The sequence below is a fragment of the Musa acuminata genome, chromosome BXJ1-8, assembly GCF_036884655.1.
Source record: "Musa acuminata AAA Group cultivar baxijiao chromosome BXJ1-8, Cavendish_Baxijiao_AAA, whole genome shotgun sequence".
Taxonomy (NCBI): Eukaryota; Viridiplantae; Streptophyta; class Magnoliopsida; order Zingiberales; family Musaceae; genus Musa; species Musa acuminata.
The window spans coordinates 32110280-32127155 of record NC_088334.1 but is presented as its reverse complement, the minus strand read 5'-3'; the positions used below and the strand labels follow the sequence as shown (position 1 = coordinate 32127155).

The 16876-nt window shown below is 50.4% G+C and overlaps 22 non-coding genes and 2 pseudogenes across 22 annotated transcripts; all 24 read left to right on the top strand.

Annotated features, from left to right (window-relative positions):
• Positions 1-103: 103 nt before the first annotated feature.
• Positions 104-222, top strand: LOC135590479 (5S ribosomal RNA). Its single transcript, XR_010477887.1, has one exon. It is a non-coding gene; the product is annotated as a 5S ribosomal RNA (ribosomal RNA).
• A 313-nt stretch (positions 223-535) lies between these two features.
• LOC135590182 (5S ribosomal RNA) lies at positions 536-654 on the top strand. The gene has a single exon (XR_010477589.1). It is a non-coding gene; the product is annotated as a 5S ribosomal RNA (ribosomal RNA).
• Positions 655-967: 313 nt separating this feature from the next.
• On the top strand, positions 968-1086 carry LOC135590177 (5S ribosomal RNA). The gene has a single exon (XR_010477583.1). It is a non-coding gene; the product is annotated as a 5S ribosomal RNA (ribosomal RNA).
• A 312-nt stretch (positions 1087-1398) lies between these two features.
• LOC135590917 (5S ribosomal RNA) lies at positions 1399-1517 on the top strand. The gene has a single exon (XR_010478320.1). It is a non-coding gene; the product is annotated as a 5S ribosomal RNA (ribosomal RNA).
• Positions 1518-1830: 313 nt separating this feature from the next.
• LOC135591507 (5S ribosomal RNA) lies at positions 1831-1954 on the top strand. Its single transcript, XR_010478545.1, has one exon. It is a non-coding gene; the product is annotated as a 5S ribosomal RNA (ribosomal RNA).
• A 78-nt stretch (positions 1955-2032) lies between these two features.
• On the top strand, positions 2033-2151 carry LOC135591411 (5S ribosomal RNA). Its single transcript, XR_010478511.1, has one exon. It is a non-coding gene; the product is annotated as a 5S ribosomal RNA (ribosomal RNA).
• Positions 2152-2464: 313 nt separating this feature from the next.
• Positions 2465-2583, top strand: LOC135590010 (5S ribosomal RNA). Its single transcript, XR_010477416.1, has one exon. It is a non-coding gene; the product is annotated as a 5S ribosomal RNA (ribosomal RNA).
• A 312-nt stretch (positions 2584-2895) lies between these two features.
• Positions 2896-3014, top strand: LOC135589427 (5S ribosomal RNA). Its single transcript, XR_010476835.1, has one exon. It is a non-coding gene; the product is annotated as a 5S ribosomal RNA (ribosomal RNA).
• A 314-nt stretch (positions 3015-3328) lies between these two features.
• On the top strand, positions 3329-3447 carry LOC135589342 (5S ribosomal RNA). Its single transcript, XR_010476750.1, has one exon. It is a non-coding gene; the product is annotated as a 5S ribosomal RNA (ribosomal RNA).
• A 312-nt stretch (positions 3448-3759) lies between these two features.
• Positions 3760-3878, top strand: LOC135590459 (5S ribosomal RNA). Its single transcript, XR_010477867.1, has one exon. It is a non-coding gene; the product is annotated as a 5S ribosomal RNA (ribosomal RNA).
• Positions 3879-4191: 313 nt separating this feature from the next.
• Positions 4192-4310, top strand: LOC135590022 (5S ribosomal RNA). The gene has a single exon (XR_010477428.1). It is a non-coding gene; the product is annotated as a 5S ribosomal RNA (ribosomal RNA).
• A 313-nt stretch (positions 4311-4623) lies between these two features.
• On the top strand, positions 4624-4742 carry LOC135590346 (5S ribosomal RNA). The gene has a single exon (XR_010477754.1). It is a non-coding gene; the product is annotated as a 5S ribosomal RNA (ribosomal RNA).
• A 2941-nt stretch (positions 4743-7683) lies between these two features.
• LOC135590168 (5S ribosomal RNA) lies at positions 7684-7802 on the top strand. Its single transcript, XR_010477574.1, has one exon. It is a non-coding gene; the product is annotated as a 5S ribosomal RNA (ribosomal RNA).
• Positions 7803-8114: 312 nt separating this feature from the next.
• LOC135590856 (5S ribosomal RNA) lies at positions 8115-8247 on the top strand (annotated as a pseudogene).
• A 312-nt stretch (positions 8248-8559) lies between these two features.
• Positions 8560-8678, top strand: LOC135590910 (5S ribosomal RNA). Its single transcript, XR_010478314.1, has one exon. It is a non-coding gene; the product is annotated as a 5S ribosomal RNA (ribosomal RNA).
• A 312-nt stretch (positions 8679-8990) lies between these two features.
• LOC135590560 (5S ribosomal RNA) lies at positions 8991-9109 on the top strand. The gene has a single exon (XR_010477967.1). It is a non-coding gene; the product is annotated as a 5S ribosomal RNA (ribosomal RNA).
• Positions 9110-9422: 313 nt separating this feature from the next.
• LOC135591781 (5S ribosomal RNA) lies at positions 9423-9551 on the top strand (annotated as a pseudogene).
• Positions 9552-9768: 217 nt separating this feature from the next.
• Positions 9769-9887, top strand: LOC135590655 (5S ribosomal RNA). Its single transcript, XR_010478062.1, has one exon. It is a non-coding gene; the product is annotated as a 5S ribosomal RNA (ribosomal RNA).
• Positions 9888-10199: 312 nt separating this feature from the next.
• Positions 10200-10318, top strand: LOC135590500 (5S ribosomal RNA). The gene has a single exon (XR_010477908.1). It is a non-coding gene; the product is annotated as a 5S ribosomal RNA (ribosomal RNA).
• A 312-nt stretch (positions 10319-10630) lies between these two features.
• On the top strand, positions 10631-10749 carry LOC135590580 (5S ribosomal RNA). Its single transcript, XR_010477987.1, has one exon. It is a non-coding gene; the product is annotated as a 5S ribosomal RNA (ribosomal RNA).
• A 313-nt stretch (positions 10750-11062) lies between these two features.
• Positions 11063-11182, top strand: LOC135590127 (5S ribosomal RNA). Its single transcript, XR_010477534.1, has one exon. It is a non-coding gene; the product is annotated as a 5S ribosomal RNA (ribosomal RNA).
• Positions 11183-11494: 312 nt separating this feature from the next.
• Positions 11495-11613, top strand: LOC135590442 (5S ribosomal RNA). Its single transcript, XR_010477849.1, has one exon. It is a non-coding gene; the product is annotated as a 5S ribosomal RNA (ribosomal RNA).
• A 312-nt stretch (positions 11614-11925) lies between these two features.
• LOC135590960 (5S ribosomal RNA) lies at positions 11926-12044 on the top strand. Its single transcript, XR_010478363.1, has one exon. It is a non-coding gene; the product is annotated as a 5S ribosomal RNA (ribosomal RNA).
• A 222-nt stretch (positions 12045-12266) lies between these two features.
• Positions 12267-12385, top strand: LOC135590873 (5S ribosomal RNA). Its single transcript, XR_010478276.1, has one exon. It is a non-coding gene; the product is annotated as a 5S ribosomal RNA (ribosomal RNA).
• Positions 12386-16876: the final 4491 nt, after the last annotated feature.

Genomic DNA, 16876 nt, shown 5'->3' with positions numbered 1-16876 from the left:
CGGAGAGATCCGAAAACGGCGATTCTGAGATCGTTCGAGAGGTTAAGGGGCTTTATACGCTGTCCGCGACATGCATAAAGGAGAGGGACGACGCAAACGGAACGAGTGCGATCATTCCAGCACTAAAGCACTGGATCCCATCAGAACTCCGAAGTTAAGCGTGCTTGGGAGAGAGTAGTACTAGGATGGATGACCCCCTAGGAAGTCCTCGTGTTGCACTCCTTTTTGCGCCCCGAGCGACCGAAACCTCACCGGTCGACCTCCGAGGCGATGGTTTTGGGCCTCGGAATTTGCCGTGACCGCTACGCAGTCAGTCTCGTGGGGCTCAGAGAGAGGTTTTCGGAATGGGGTCGCAATAGCGAATTTGAGTTGGTTCGAGAAAGTCGCGATGGTTTCGGCGTGCGCTTGCCGTGTCCGGTACGCGGTGGGCATCGGAGAGATCCGACAACGGCGATTCCGAGATCCTTCGAGAGGTTTAGGGGCTCCATACGCCTTCCGCAACGTGCACAAAGGCGAGGGACGACGCAAACGAAACGAGTGCGATCATACCAGCACTAAAGCACTGGATCCCATCAGAACTCCGAAGTTAAGCGTGCTTGGGCGAGAGTAGTACTAGGATGTATGACCCCCTAGGAAGTCCTCGTGTTGCACTCCTTTTTGCGCCCCGAGCGACCGAAACCTCTCCCGTCGACCTACGAGGCGATGGTTTTGGGCCTCGGAATTTGCCGTGACCGCTGCACAGTCGGCATCGTGGGGTTCGGAGAGAGGTTTTCGGAATGGGGTCGCAATAGCGATTCTGAGTTCGTTCGAGAAAGTCGCGATGGTTTCGGCGCGCGCTTGCCGTGTCCGGTACGCGGTGGGCATCGGAGAGATCCGACAACGGTGATTCCGAGATCGTTCGAGAGGTTTAGGGGCTCCATACGCCGTCCGCGATGTGGACAAAGGCGAGGGACAACGCAAACGAAACGAGTGCGATCATACCAGCACTAAAGCACCGGATCCCATCAGAACTCCGAAGTTAAGCGTGCTTGGGCGAGAGTAGTACTAGGATGGATGACCCCCTAGGAAGTCCTCATGCTGCACTCCTTTTTGCGCCCCGAGCGACCGAAACCTCTCCCATCGACCTCCGAGGCAATGGTTATGGGTCTCGGAAATTGCCATGACCACTACGCAGTCAGCCTCGTGGGGCTCGGAGAGTGGTTCCGGAATGGGGTCGCAATAGCGATTCCGAGTTCGTTCGAGAAAGTCGCGATGGTTTCGGCGCGCGCTTGCCGTGTCCGGTACGCGGTGGGCATCGGAGAGATCCGACAACGGTGATTCCGAGATCGTTCGAGAGGTTTAGGGGCTCCATACGCCGTCCGCAACGTGCACAAAGGCGAGGGACGACGCAAACGAAACGAGTGCGATCATACCAGCATTAAAGCACTTGATCCCATCAGAACTCCGAAGTTAAGCGTGCTTCGGCGAGAGTAGTACTAGGATCGGTGACCCCCTGGGAAGTCCTCGTGTTGCACTCTTTTTTGCACCCCGAGCGACCGAAACCTCTCCCGTCGACCACCGAGGCGATGGTTTTGGGCCTCGGAATTTGCCATGACAGCTACCCAGTCAGCCTCGTCGGGCTCGGAGAGAGGTTTCCGGAATGGGGTCGCAATAGCGATTCTGAGTTCGTTCGAGAAAGTCGCGATGGTTTCGGCGCGCGCTTGCCGTGTCCGGTACGCGGTGGGCATCGGAGAGATCCGACAACGGCGATTCCGAGATCGTTCGAGAGGTTTAGGGGCTCCATACGCCGTCCGCGACTTGCACAAAGGCGAGGGACGACTCAAATGAAACGAGTGCGATCATACCTGCACTAAAGCACCGGATCCCATCAGAACTCCGAAGTTAAGCGTGCTTGGGCGAGAGTAGTACTAGGATGGGTGACCCCCTGGGAAGTCCTCTCCGACAATGACGATTCCGAGATCGTTCGAGAGGTTTAGGGGCTCCATACGCCGTCCGCGACGTGAACAAAGGCGAGGGACGACGCAAACAAAACGAGTGCGATCATACCAGCAGTAAAGCACCGGATCCTATCAGAACTCCGAAGTTAAGCGTGCTTGGGGGAAAGTAGTACTAGGATGGGTGACCCCCTCTGAAGTCCTCGTGTTGCAATCCTTTTTGCGCCCCGAGCGACCGAAACCTCTCCCGTCGACCTCCGAGGCGATGGTTATGGGCCTCGGAATTTGCCGTGACCGCTACGTAGTCAGTCTCGTGGGGCTCGGAGAGAGGTTTCCGGAATGGGGTCGCAATAGCGATTCCGAGTTCGTTCGAGAAAGTCGCGATGGTTTTGGCGCTTGCTTGTCGTGTCCGGTACGTGGTGGGCATCGGAGAGATCCGACAAAGCTGATTCCGACATCGTTCGAGAGGTTTAGGGCCTCCATACGCCGTCTACGACGTGCACAAAGGCGAGGGACGACGCAAATGAAACGAGTGCGATCATACCAGTACTAAAGCATCGGATCCCATCAGAACTCCGAAGTTAAGCGTGCTTGGGCGAGAGTAGTACTACGATGGATGACCCCCTAGGAAGTCCTCGTGTTGCACTCTTTCTTGCGCCCCGAGCGACCGAAACCTCTCCCGTCGACCCCCGAGGCGAGGGTTTTGGGCCTCGGAAATTGCCGTGACCGCTACGCAGTCAGCCTCGTGGGGCTCAGAGAGAGGTTCCGGAATGGGGTCGCAAAAGCGATTCCGAGTTCGTTCGAGAAAGTCGCGATGGTTTCGGCGCGCGCTTGCCATGTCCGGTACGCGGTGGGCATCGGAGAGATCCGACAACGGCGATTCCGAGATCGTTCGAGAGGTTTAGGGGCTCCATACGCCGTCCGCGACGTGCACAAAGGCGAGGGACGACACAAACGAAACGAGTGCGATCATACCAGCACTAAAGCACCGGATCCCATCAGAACTCTGAAGTTAAGCGTTCTTGGGCGAGAGTAGTACTAAGATGGGTGACCCCCTGGGAAGTCCTCGTGTTGCACTCCTTTTTGCGCCCCGAGCGACCGAAACCTCTCCCGTCGACCTCCGAGGCGATGGTTATGGGTCTCGGAATTTGCCGTGACCGCTACGTAGTCAGTCTCGTGGGGGCTCGGAGAGAGGTTTCCGGAATGGGGTCGCAATAGCGATTCCGAGTTCGTTCGAGAAAGTCGCGATGGTTTCGGCGCTTGCTTGTCGTGTCCGGTACGTGGTGGGCATCAGAGAGATCCGACAAAGGCGATTCCGAGATCGTTCGAGAGGTTTAGGGGCTCCATACGCCGTCCGCGACGTGCACAAAGGCGAGGGACGACGCAAACGAAACGAGTGCGATCATACCAGTACTAAAGCACCGGATCCCATCAGAACTCCGAAGTTAAGCGTGCTTGGGCGAGAGTAGTACTAGGATGGATGACCCCCTAGGAAGTCCTCGTGTTGCACTCTTTTTTACGCCCCGAGCGACCGAAACCTCTCCCGTCGACCCCCGAGGCGATGGTTTTGGGCCTCGGAAATTGCCGTGACCGCTACGCAATCAGCCTCGTGGGGCTCGGAGAGAGGTTCCGGAATGGGGTCGCAAAAGCGATTCCGAGTTCGTTCGAGAAAGTCGCGATGGATTCGGCGCGCGCTTGCCATGTCCAGTACGCGGTGGGCATTGGAGAGATCCGACAACGGCGATTCCGAGATCGTTCGAGAGGTTTAGGGGCTCCATACGCCGTCCGCGACGTGCACAAAGGCGAGGGACGACGCAAACAAAATGAGTGCGGTCATACTAGCTCTAAAGCACCGGATCCCATCAGAACTCCGAAGTTAAGCGTTCTTGGGCGAGAGTAGTACTAGGATGGGGGACCCCCTGGGAAGTCCTCGAGTTGCACTCCTTTTTGCGCCCCGAGCGACCGAAACCTCTGCCGTCGACCTCCGAGGCGATGGTTATGGGCCTCGGAATTTGTCGTGACCGCTACGTAGTCAGTCTCATGGGGCTCGGAGAGAGGTTTCCGGAATGGGGTCGCAATAGCGATTCCGAGTTCGTTCGAGAAAGTCGCGATGGTTTCGGCGCTTATTTGTCGTGTCCGGTACGTGGTGGGCATCAGAGAGATCCGACAAAGGCGATTCCGAGATCGTTCGAGAGGTTTAGGGGCTCCATACGCCGTCCGCGACGTGCACAAAGGCGAGGGACGACGCAAACGAAACGAGTGCGATCATACCAGTACTAAAGCACCGGATCCCATCAGAACTCCGAAATTAAGCGTGCTTGGGCGAGAGTAGTACTAGGATGGATGACCCCCTAGGAAGTCCTCGTGTTGCACTCTTTTTTGCACCCCGAGCGACCGAAACCTCTCCCGTCGACCCCCTAGGCGATGGTTTTGGGCCTCGGAAATTGCCGTGACCGCTACGCAGTCAGTCTCGTGGGGCTCGTAGAGAGGTTTCCGGAATGGGGTCACAATAGCTATTCCGAGTTCGTTCGAGAAAGTCGCGATGGTTTCGGCGCGTGCTTCCCGTGTCCGGTACGTGGTGGGCATCAGAGAGATCCGACAATGGCGATTCCGAGATCGTTCGAGAGGTTTAGGGGCTCCATACGCCGTTCGCGACGTGCACAAAGGCGAGGGATGACGCAAACGAAATGAGTGCGATCATACCAGCACTAAAGCACCGGATCCCATCAGAACTCCGAAGTTAGGCATACCTGGGCGAGAGTAGTACTAGGATGGGTGACCCCCTGGGAAGTCCATGTGTTGCACTCCTTTTTGCGCCCCGAGCGACCGAAACCTCTCCCGTCGACCTCCGAGGCGATGGTTTTGGGTCTCGGAAATTGCCGTGACCGCTACGCAGTCAGCCTCGTGGGGCTCGGAGAGAGGTTCCGGAATGGGGTCGCAATAGCGATTCTGAGTTCATTCGAGAAAGTCGCGATGGTTTCGGCGCGCGCTTGCCATGTCCGGTACGCGGTGGGCATTGGAGAGATCTGTCACGCCCCTAAAAATATCCATGATATTTAAATTTTTTCGCCACAACTAACCCAGGATCCAAACACACATTTGTGGTCACTAAGAAAACATTCAGATCGAAAATTTCACTTCTATAATCTATCAATTCATAACCCTGTGCAATTCATAAACATAGCACACATCACTCGATAATTTATACAATCTGAACTCAACTCATCAAAATAAAAACCACAATATAAATCCACAAGTTGGGAAATCCATGCAGTCACCACAATCATCGATTTACCATAAGTTCATATCATTACACGAATTTAATTTAACATTCCAAAACCCTATACATGAGGGATCCTTTAACTTACACAAAATCCACAGGTTTAGATTCATAGTCACATTTCATTAGATGCAACGTAGCTTATACACAACTACATATATGCTAACAAAAGTTCTGCCCAACGTCTTCTAAACTTTCCACTGTCTCAGCCCATTCTTAACATTTAAGCAAGCGATACGCTATCCTGAAAAATTTATCAACAAATGGGGTGAGCATAAAGAGCTCAGCAAGTGACTAACATATCCATATCAAAATAGTACAATTTCCAAAGAGATGCAGTTTCAAACACAAAGCAGAATATACGATTTCGTATACATAATATCATTAGGAGCAGAATCATAATTGTCCTTTTTAATCATACATATTTGGTTCCTGACAGATGGGGCATAGAGTAATTGGAGCATATCAGAAACAAAGGAAACATATCGGAGCTTATCAATGGCATATAAAATGTTCCAAATCACATCAACGACATATGGAACATTACGAAGCAAAATCAGTAGTGAATGAAGCATTTCAGAGCATATCAAACTCATATGTCGTACAGAAGCTCAAACGTCGTCCTTGACGTTGCAATCATATCATAACTATCCAGAGCACGAACAGAAATAACTCACCAAAACTCTGGATGTCATATCAAACATATAGAGGGTGTAGTGGGATCTCAGTCAGAATGTGATTCATCCATTTCTGAATGACCACCTGACAAAAGTCTCCCACGTCTGGGAGCTCCATCCACCCACGTCTAGGTGAAGTCAAAGGGGGCCGGCAGAGCATCACAGGCTCTAAGCAATATCCCACAAAGCGGGCAAATAAGCGCATACCAGAATATCCCACAAAGCGGGACCCCACAAAGCGGGCAAATCAGCGCATACCCTTTACCATTTCTGGCAAAGGTCCAGACAATCCCACACACCAGAGTACAAGAAGGCAGTTTCAACAATAAGTAGCATATAACGGAAGCACACGCGGAACAACCAAACGTACATGTGCCTTTTCAAAAGCAATGTGATGCAAGGAACAAATCTCTCACAAACGTATTCATTTTAGGAAAGAAATGAAAGCAAGAGTGTACAGGGATTCCAAGCAATCATAATCAGCTCAATTCCAATAAGAAGATTAGGCGAATTCAAGTATCCAAAGGAAATAGAACAGAATACGCGAAATCGACCAAAGCTCAATTTCGGACAGAATTCCAGTGGCACATCAAACAAATATTTCAGAATAACAATTATGCTCCAATACCCATAAGAAGGCTATGGTCGAACCATATATCAATCTATATTCGGATGGAACAGATTTTATATGAAACAGGGCTCCCAACACAGAGTTACCTCTGATTTGGTAACACAAGGTCAAAATCACAATCACTGTTTTGCAGAATTTATAAGGTCGGATTCAACAGACGATAGGGTGGGCAATTGAACTCCAAAATTTTCAAACTATATGTCAAAAGAGAGAATTTCAAGTCTAGTTTCAAATAAAATCAGTTTGGTACAAACCAGAATTTTCAACAGGGAGTTATAGGCGTTTTAGTATCAAAAGGTCAGAAATCTTGAACTCTGTTTTACAGCGTCTATAGGCTCTTTTGAAACAAATTTTTGGGTAAGTATTCTGTGTCCAAAATCTACAAAATCGGTGTCAAAAGAAATATATACGAGTCTAATTTCAAACAAAAATAGTTCCTGCCTGAATCCTCATCCTGTACTAAAACTTATAGCTGAAACAGTGCTTAGGGGTCAGTTTACCGAAAAAAAACTTTAAGAATCCATGGTTTTATGTCCAAGGAGAGACATATCAGTTTCTAAATAGAAATCTTCCAATTTATTTTGAATCAACATAAAAACAGAGTCTAATACTGCTGTAGGATGGGGTTAGAACACTTGCCTTTGGAAATTTTGACCCGAAATGACAAGATTAAAGCAAGAACCCTAAAAGCCCCAATTTCTTTCTCTTCTTCTTCTTCTTCTTCTTCTTCTTCTTCTTCTTCTTTCTTTCTTTCTTTCCCTGATCACCCACGAGCTGCCTCCTCTGCTTCCTTAAGAACGAAGGCAGAGAGGCTTAAGCGGTGGAATTTGTCATTTGGTGTATTTTGCAGTTTAGTCCTTGTTTTTATCATATTCACGATTAGGTCCTTAGGGTTTACATATAGGTCCTCATATTCTTTCTTTTCTCTTTTTTTTTGAACAGATCTCCCAAATCTTACAAATAAGTTACCTCTGATTCATACACTATTTCTTTTGTCAATTAAAATAGATGCTTACGTTATCACCAGAAATTTATACGAACATTCGGAAATGAGGGGTGTTACAAGATCCGACAACGGCGATTCCGAGATCGTTCGAGAGGTTTGGGGCTCCATACGCCATCCGCGACGTGCACAAAGGCGAGGGACGACGCAAACGAAACGAGTGCGATCATACCAGCACTAAAGCATCGGATCCCATCAAAACTCCGAAGTTTAGCGTGCTTGGGCGAGAGTAGTACTAGGATGGGTGACCCCCTGGGAAGTCCTCGTGTTGCACTCCTTTTTGCGCCCCGAGCGACCGAAACCTCTCCCGTCGACCTCCGAGGCGATGGTTTTGGGCCTCGGAAATTGCCGAGACCGCTACGCAGTCAGCCTCGTGGGGCTCGGAGAGAGGTTCCGGAATGGGGTCGCAATAGCGATTCCGAGTTCGTTCGAGAAAGTTGCGATGGTTTCAGCGCGTGCTTGCCGTGTCCGGTACGCGGTGGGCATCGGAGAGATCCGACAACGGCAATTTCGAGATCGTTCGAGAGGTTTAGGGGCTCCATACACGGTCCGCGACGTGCACAAAGGCGAGGGACGACACAAATGAAACGAGTGCGATTATACCTGCACTAAAGCACCGGATCCCATCAGAACTCCGAAGTTAGAACTTCGAAGTTAAACGTACTTGGGCGAGAGTAGTACTAGGATGGGTGACCCCCTGGGAAGTCCTCGTGTTGCACTCCTTTTTGCGCCCCGAGCGACCGAAACCTCTCCCGTCGACCTCCGAGGCGATGGTTTTGGGCCTCGGAAATTGCCGTGACCGCTACGCAGTCAGCCTCGTGGGGCTCGGAGAGAGGTTCCGGAATGGGGTCGCAATAGCGATTCCGAGTTCGTTCGAGAAAGTTGCGATGGTTTCAGCGCGTGCTTGCCGTGTCCGGTACGCGGTGGGCATCGGAGAGATCCGACAACGGCGATTCCGAGATCGTTCGAGAGGTTTAGGGGCTCCATACGCCGTCCGCAACGTGCACAAAGGCGAGGGACGACGCAATCGAAACTAGTACGATCATACCAGCACTAAAGCACCGGATCCCATCAGAACTCCGAAGTTAAGCGTGCTTCGGCGAGAATAGTACTAGGATCGGTGACCCCCTGGGAAGTCCTCGTGTTGCACTCCTTTTTGCTCCCCGAGCGACCGAAACCTCTCCCGACGACCCCCGAGGCGATGGTTTTGGGCCTCGGAATTTGCCGTGACCGCTACGCAGTCAGCCTCGTGGGGCTCGGAGAGAGGTTTCCGGAATGGGGTCGCAATAGCGATTCCGAGTTCGTTCGAGAAAGTCGCGATGGTTCCAGCGCGCGCTTGCCGTGTCCGGTACGCGGTGGGCATCGGAGAGATCCGACAACGGCAATTCCGAGATCGTTCGAGAGGTTTAGGGGCTCCATACGCCGTCCGCGACGTGCACAAAGGCGAGGGACGACGCAAAAAAACAAGTGTGAACATACCTGCACTAAAGCATCGGATCCCATCAGAACTCCGAAGTTTAGCGTGCTTGGGCGAGAGTAGTACTAGGATGGGTGACCCCCTGGGAAGTCCTCGTGTTGCACTCCTTTTTGCGCCCCGAGCGACTGAAACCTCTCCCGACGACCCCCGAGGCGATGGTTTTGGGCCTCGGAATTTGCGGTGACCGCTACGCAGTCAGCCTCGTGGGGCTCGGAGAGAGGTTTCCGGAATGGGGTCGCAATAGCGATTCCGAGTTCGTTCGAGAAAGTCGCGATGGTTTCGGCGCGCGCTTGCCGTGTCTGGTATGCGGTGGGCATCGGAGAGATCCGACAACGGCAATTCCGAGATCGTTCGAGAGGTTTAGGGGCTCCATACACGGTCCGCGACGTGCACAAAGGCGAGGGACGACACAAATGAAACGAGTGCGATTATACTTGCACTAAAGCACCGGATCCCATCAGAACTCCGAAGTTAGAACTTCGAAGTTAAACGTGCTTGGGCGAGAGTAGTACTAGGATGGGTGACCCCCTGGGAAGTCCTCGTCAGCCTCGTGGGGCTCGGAGAGAGGTTCCGGAATGGGGTCACAATAGCGATTCCGAGTTCGTTCGAGAAAGTTGCGATGGTTTCAGCGCGTGCTTGCCGTGTCCGGTACGCGGTGGGCATCGGAGAGATCCGACAACGGCGATTCCGAGATCGTTCAAGAGGTTTAGGGGCTCCATACGCCGTCCGCAACGTGCACAAAGGCGAGGGACGACGCAATCGAAACGAGTACGATCATACCAGCACTAAAGCACCGGATCCCATCAGAACTCCGAAGTTAAGCGTGCTTCGGCGAGAGTAGTACTAGGATCGGTGACCCCCTGGGAAGTCCTCGTGTTGCACTCCTTTTTGTTCCCCGAGCGACCGAAACCTCTCCCGACGACCCCCGAGGCGATGGTTTTGGGCCTCGGAATTTGCCGTGACCGCTACGCAGTCAGCCTCGTGGGGCTCGGAGAGAGGTTTCCGGAATGGGGTCGCAATAGCGATTCCGAGTTCGTTCGAGAAAGTCGCGATGGTTCCAGCGCGCGCTTGCCGTGTCCGGTACGCGGTGGGCATCGGAGAGATCCGACAACGGCAATTCCGAGATCGTTCGAGAGGTTTAGGGGCTCCATACACCGTCCGCGACGTGCACAAAAGCGATGGACGACGCAAAAAAAAAAGTGTGAACATACCTGCACTAAAGCATCGGATCCCATCAGAACTCCGAAGTTAAGCGTGCTTGGTCGAGAGTAGTACTAGGATGGGTGACCCCTTGGGAAGTCCTCGTGTTGCACTCCTTTTTGCGCCCCGAGCGACCGAAACCTCTCCCGTCGACCTCCGAGACGATGGTTTTGGGCCTCGGAAATTGCCGTGACCGCTACGCAGTCAGCCTCGTGGGGCTCGGAGAGGGTTTCCGGAATGGGGTCGCAATAGCGATTCCGAGTTCGTTCGAGAAAGTCGCGATGGTTTCGGCGCGCGCTTGCCGTGTCCGGTACGCGGTGGGCATCGGAGAGATCCGACAACGGCGATTCCGAGATCGTTCGAGAGGTTTAGGGGCTCCATACGCCGTCCGCCACGTGCACAAAGGCGAGGGACGATGCAAACGAAACAAGTGCGATCATACCAGCACTAAAGCACCGGATCCCATCAGAACTTTGAAGTTTAGCGTGCTTGGGTGAGAGTAGTACTAGGATGGGTGACCCCCTGGGAAGTCCTCGTGTTGCACTCCTTTTTGCTCCCCGAGCGACCGAAACCTCTCCCGACGACCCCCGAGGCGATGGTTTTGGGCCTCGGAATTTGCCGTGACCACTACGCAGTCAGCCTCGTGGGGCTCGGAGAGAGGTTTCCGGAATGGGGTAGCAATAGCGATTCCGAGTTCGTTCGAGAAAGTCGCGATGGTTTCGGCGCGCGCTTGCCGTGTCCGGTATGCGGTGGGCATCGGAAAGATCCGACAATGGCAATTCCGAGATCGTTCGAGAGGTTTAGGGGCTCCATACGCCGTCCGCGACGTGCACAAAGGCGAGGGACGACGCAAACGAAACGAGTGCGATCATACCTGCACTAAAGCACCGGATCCCATCAGAACTCCGAAGTTAAGCGTGTTTTGGGCGAGAGTAGTACTAAGATGGGTGACCCCCTAGGAAGTCCTCGTGTTGCACTCCTTTTTGCGCCCCGAGCGACCGAAACCTCTCCCGTCGACCTCCGAGGCGATGGTTTTGGGCCTCGGAAATTGCCGTGACCGCTACGCAGTCAGCCTCGTGGGGCTCGGAGAGAGGTTCCGGAAAGGGGTCGCAATAGCGATTCCGAGTTCGTTCGAGAAAGTCGCGATGGTTTCGGCGCGCGCTTGCCGTGTCCGGTACGCGGTGGGCATCGGAGAGATCCGACAATGGCGATTCCGAGCTCGTTCGAGAGGTTTAGGGGCTCCATACGCCGTCCGCGACGTGCACAAAGGCGAGGGACGACGCAAACGAAACGAGTGCGATCATACCAGCACTAAAGCACTGGATCCCATCAGAACTCCGAAGTTAAGCGTGCTTCGGCGAGAGTAGTACTAGGATCGGTGACCCCCTGGGAAGTCCTCGTGTTGCACTCTTTTTTAAGCCCCGAGCGACCGAAACCTCTCCAGTCGACCCCCGAAGCGATGGTTTTGGGCCTCGGAAATTGCCATGACCGCTACGCAGTCAGTCTCGTGGGGCTCGTAGAGAGGTTTCCGGAATGGGGTCACAATAGCTATTCCGAGTTCGTTCGAGAAAGTCGCGATGGTTTCGGCGCGCGCTTCCCGTGTCCGGTACGCGGTGGGCATCAGAGAGATCCGACAACGGCGATTCCGAGATCATTCGAGAGGTTTAGGGGCTCCATACGCCGTTCGCGACGTGCACAAAGGCGAGGGACGACGCAAAGAAACGAGTGCGATCATATCTGCACTAAAGCACCGCATCCCATCAGAACTCCGAAGTTAGGCGTGCTTGGGCGAGAGTAGTACTAGGATGGGTGACCCCCTGGGAAGTCCATGTGTTGTAATCCTTTTTGCGCCCCGAGCGACCGAAACCTCTCCCGTCGACCTCCGAGGCGATGGTTTTGGTTCTCGGAAATTGCCGTGACCGCTACGCAGTCAGCCTCGTGGGGCGGTACGCGGTGGGCATCGGAGAGATCCGACAACGGCGATTCCGAGATCGTTCGAGAGGTTTAGGGGCTCCATACGCCGTCCGCGACGTGCACAAAGGCGAGGGACGACGCAAACGAAACGAGTGCGATCATACCGGCACTAAAGCACCGGATCCCATCAAAACTCCAAAGTTTAGCGTGCTTGGGTGAGAGTAGTACAAGGATGGGTGACCCCTTGGGAAGTCCTCGTGTTGCACTCCTTTTTGCGCCCCGAGCGACCGAAACCTCTCCCGACGACCCCCGAGGCGATGGTTTTGGGCCTCGGAATTTGCCGTGACCGCTACGCAGTCAGCCTCGTGGGGCTCGGAGAGAGGTTTCCGGAATGGGGTCGCAATAGCGATTCCGAGTTCGTTCGAGAAAGTCGCGATGGTTTCGGCGCGCGCTTGCCGTGTCCGGTATGCGGTGGGCATCGGAGAGATCCGACAACGGCAATTCCGAGATCGTTCGAGAGGTTTAGGTCCCCACATAGCGGGCAAATAGCGCATACCCTTTACCATTTCTAGCAAAGGTCCAGACAATCCCACACACCAGAGTACAAAAGGGCAATTTCAACAATAAGTAGCATATATTGGAAGCACACGCGGAACAACAAAACGTACATGTGCCTTTACGAGTCAATCCGAAGTAAGCAATAATCTTTCACAAGTATATTCAGATTTGAAAGGAATTGAAAGCAAGGGCACATATGGAATCCAAGCAATCACATATAACTCAATTCAATAAGAAGATTTGATGAATTCAATGTCCAAAGGAATGAAACTGGAATAGGCACATATCGAAAGCAAATGCGGAACAATAGGATATACATGTGCCTATATGAGTCAATACGATATAGCATAAACGTTACACAACATTTTTCAAGAATGCAAATAATTTTTAGGACAAGAGCATACAAGAATTCAAAGCAGTAATATAAAGCTCAATTGAATAAGAAAGCTAAAGGATATCAATTTCCAAAGGAATGAAACCAGAATATGAGAAATCGACCAAAGCTCGATTTCTGGCAGAATACAGAAGGCACATTGAACAAATGATTCAAACTATCAATCGTGCTCCAATTTACTCAGAAATAATCATTGGATAATACTTTCAGATAAGACAGGCTTCATATGAATTGAACTGTCCAACAGAGAGAGTTACAAATAATTTAGTAAGCAAGAGTCGTAGAACAAAATCTCTATTGGCAGAATTCATAATGTCAGATTCAACAGATAATTGGGCAGGTGTTTAGATTCCAAATCTTTCAATCCATATATCAAGGAAAGGTCTATGAGTCTTGGTTCCAATGAAATCAGTTTTGAACAAATCAGAGTTTCCACAAAGGCTTATAGGCAGCTCGGTATCAAAAGGTCAGAATCTCAGAAGTTGTACAGATTCGAATCGTTACGTCTAAACAGCAGATATATCAAATGCAAGGCTAGAACAATTCAAAGTTCCTCATATTCAAAGCAAATGTGGAGATAAAATTGACAGTGAGGAAAGATCAGGATACTTGCAATAAGACATATCAGAGCAATTATAGGAGAAACGATCAGGGAACTTGCAATAAGACATATCAGAGCAATTATAGGAGAAACGATCAGGGAACTTGCCTTTCAAATATTTTGATCTGAATATCCAAGGAAGGTGCCAGTCCAATCTTTCTACTTTTCCTCCATGTCCTCTCTCTGTTTCGTTTTGTGCTCCCGTTTTCTTCCTTTCTTCGTAACTACATCACGTGTCGAACATCGAGGCACAGTCACCTGCTCTCTCTTACTCTCATTCCTTCTTTTTCTTTCCCAAACGCAGCTGCCACAGCCGCCGCCGCTGCCACAATCGCAGCCACGACCGCAACTGCGGTCACAACCGCAGCCCCCTTCCACTGCACTATTTCCTTCTTCCCTTCTCTCGCAGACATAACTGCTGCATACGCAGTCGCTGCCGCTGCAGCCGCAATCCCGTCCGCAGCCCCTTTTTCCCCCTTTCCTTACCTTTCTTTCCCGGCTGCAACTGCCGCAGTCACAGTCGCAGCCATGGCCGCAGCCACCACAACCGCAGCCTCTACTTCCTCTGCTACTCTATTTCCTCTCCTACTACTCTATTTCCTCTCCTACTTCTCTTCCACCACACCACCACAACCCCTTCTCCTCTTCCTCTCTTCTTCCTCTCCTTCCCTTTCTCTTCTTCTTCCTTTCCTTCTCTTCTTTCCCAGCCACAGCTGCAGCTGCCATCACCGCAGCCGCAGCCCCTTCTCCTCTTCCTCTCTTCTTCCTCTCCTTCCCTTTCTCTTCTTCTTCCTTTCCTTTTTCTCTTTCCCTGCCACAGCTGCAGCTGCCATCGCCGCAGCCGCAGCCCCTTCTCCTCTTCCTCTCTTCTTCCTCTCCTTCCCTTTCTCTTCTTCTTCCTTTTCTTTTTCTCTTCCTCTTTCCCTGCCATAGCTGCAGCTGCCACAACCGCAGCCGCAGCTACTTCTTTCCCTTCTCCTCTTCCTTCTCCTTCCTTTCTTCTTCTTCTCTCCCCGCTGCAACTGCTGCAGTCGCGGCCGCAGCCACGGCCGCAACCTCTCCCTCCTCCCCTGCTCATCTTCCTCTTCTTCTTCTCTTCCAGCTGCAGCTGCCATCGCCGCAGCTGCAGCCCCTTCTTCCCCGGCGTCACACACACCCTCTCCTCTGTTTCCTCTGCAGGAAACAGAGGTATCACACCTCTTTCTCTTCCTCTTCTTCTTCTTCTCCTCTTCCCCTCTTCCCTTTTCCTCCCCAAGGCCACACATCTCCTCGCTGCAGCCTTGCCGCAGCTATCTTCTTCTTCTTCTTCTTCTTCCCTTTTCATCCTCAACGCCCCACACATCCTCTCCTCTGTTTCCACCTGCGGGAAACAGAGGTGCTGCAGCCCTGGCTGCTGCAGCTGCCTCTCTTTTCCCTCTTCTTCTCCTTCTCTTCTTCTCCTCTTACCTTTTCCTCCCCAAAGCCACACACCTCCTCGCTGCAGCCTTGCCGCAGCTATCCTCCTCTCTTCTTCTTCTTCTTCTTCTTCTTCTTCTTCTCTTCTCCCTCTTCTTCCTCTCTTCTTCTCCCCACGCCCCACAGCTCCTCGCTGCAGCCCTCGCTGCAGCCACCTCCTCTTCTTCTTCTCCTTCTTCTTCTTCTTCTCTTCTCCCTCTTCTTCCTCTCTTCTTCCTCCTCTCTTCTTTACCCTCTTCTTCTTCTTTTCTTCACTCCTCATGCCCCACCGCTCCTTTATTTACTTCGTTTTACAACTTAACAGTTTAGTTTTTGAAATTTCTATATTTACATATAGGTCCTCCAATTTATAAATAAATCTTTATTAATAATTTTTAAAAGCGAGGGATATTACACTCTCCCCCCCTTAAAAGAAAATTTAGTCCTCTAAATTGATCATAGCTCAATCGATGAAAAGATGAGGATTATGATATCTTTATTTCCTCCTCCTACTCTTAAATAGTTTCATCAATACAATACAATTACATAATTATCCACGAGTGACCAAAATATTCTCCTCCTTGATCCTCAATAGACGGTAACCCGACCTTCAATAAATTTCTAAAAATACTTGCGCACCCTGTAATTAATCAAGCAAGTCGTTACTTCAGAAAATACTTGTTTTTTATGATCACCTGATTCAACTATCCATAATCAATACAAAGCCTCAATGTTCCATCCATCTTTTTAACTAACACCAGAGCACCTCATGATAAAATATTAAGCCAAATAAAATCCTCATTTAGTAATCCTTGTAGTTGTTTTTCTAATGCCGCTTACTCAAATGATATCATTTTGTAGAGAAGCTTAGATTTTAGGATTGTCCCAAGGACCAAATCAAAAGCAAAATCACATTTGCAGGTAATCCAAACAAGTCATCTTGGGATACATTAGGCAAGGAGATAAATAATGTCCAATACTCTCAAAATAAAAGATCGGCTGATCAAATATGCAAAAAGTGATCATTCGTTATATACCAATCCATACTGGTATGATAAGAAGATAGTCAATCCATACCAAGTATAATATTATAACTCCAAATCTCTAGGAGAACTAAATCAGCAAAAGTTCAAATTCTCCAACAAAAATCAGACAAGAGGACCAGATTCAAGTTCGTTATCAAAGAATCTCCATTGATTGTACTTACATATATCATATAATACAGTGGTCTAGGTTGAATACCCAAGTGATAGGCAACATGTTACGAATCAAATCGTAGATAGGACCCATGGTCAAACAAATATTTGCATTCTTTCATAAACATGCATAATACCTTCGACCACTAATTCAGAAGTTTTAGAATCATATTCAGTGATGCATACACTCTGACATGGGCTGATGATTTATGAGGCAGTGACTCTTTCTTCTTGTTCAAATGGCAGTCTTTTGTTTTATGATCCAACTTTCTACAAGCAAATAGACTCCAGTCACCCACCAACACAAACTTGTTTCATAATTGAACTTGCAATTCACACATGATTGAGTCTTTTGTGGTGACTTCCCATTTCATATCCAAATGTCTTGACTCTCTTGTTATTACTTTCTGATTCATTTCCAATCATATTTTTATTGCTAAACTTATCCTTATCATTCTTGCCACATATCTCCAAAAATTCTTTTCATTGCTGCCAATAATAATTAGCCTCTACTTCCAATATAAGGTAGCAAAAAAAATCTTTTGATCATTAGAACAATTTTGTATATCAAATATCT